Source organism: Sinocyclocheilus anshuiensis, unplaced genomic scaffold (assembly GCF_001515605.1).
Source record: "Sinocyclocheilus anshuiensis isolate Anshui unplaced genomic scaffold, SAMN03320099.WGS_v1.1 scaffold1170, whole genome shotgun sequence".
Classification (NCBI taxonomy): domain Eukaryota; kingdom Metazoa; phylum Chordata; class Actinopteri; order Cypriniformes; family Cyprinidae; genus Sinocyclocheilus; species Sinocyclocheilus anshuiensis.
The window spans coordinates 1,452,144-1,452,802 of record NW_015538055.1 but is presented as its reverse complement, the minus strand read 5'-3'; the positions used below and the strand labels follow the sequence as shown (position 1 = coordinate 1,452,802).

Here is a 659-nt window from a genome sequence, read left to right as displayed (position 1 = left end):
TGAATTATTTCGTTTTAAAATAGTAATTTAAAGCATTCTATAGATATATTTATCATGTCGGTGAAGCGCTCCTGCGCAAGACCATGAGGACAGAAAGCGCATATCCTGTTTGTTTTCCTTATTTTAGAAAAGCACAAGGTTTTGTTGATATTGTGAGCGCACACAAATACAAGCAGACCCTTTGCAGTTCCGAATGATGTATACTCTTACCTTTATGAGCAAATATGACAGCGTATTTTTTAGTTTCCACTGTTATTAAAAAAAATGCAAGTGATCGAGCTGGCGTCTCCATGTCCAGCAAAGCCCGCTTTAGCTTCCACTCTTCACAACATTAAAAAACAAAACTGAACTATTTTAATAGCTGTGTAATGGGGAAGAGAGAGGTATGCACATTACCAAGCACTGAAATATAAAACAAATATAAAAGGAAAAAGCGTTTAAAAAAATAATAATTAAACTGCGCGCGCTGCGCGGCGCTTTGTTCTGAATGGAAGCAGGGTGAAATTAAGAGGTTTTGCTGACAGTTTGAGGATCCATAGCGTTAAAAATTTTAGTAACAAGCTCTTTTGAATGCTTTTCATTAGTTAAATATTTGTAAAACCCTCAAACAGACATAAGGAAGACCAATAGCAGTGATTTAAAACAATAATAACGAAATA

General features: G+C 35.2%; 1 protein-coding gene across 1 annotated transcript in view; it reads left to right on the top strand.

Moving 5' to 3' along the window:
- LOC107682836 (high mobility group protein B1-like) overlaps positions 1 to 659 on the top strand; it is a 7,810-nt gene that overhangs the window by 4,137 nt on the left and 3,014 nt on the right. The window lies entirely within an intron of this gene.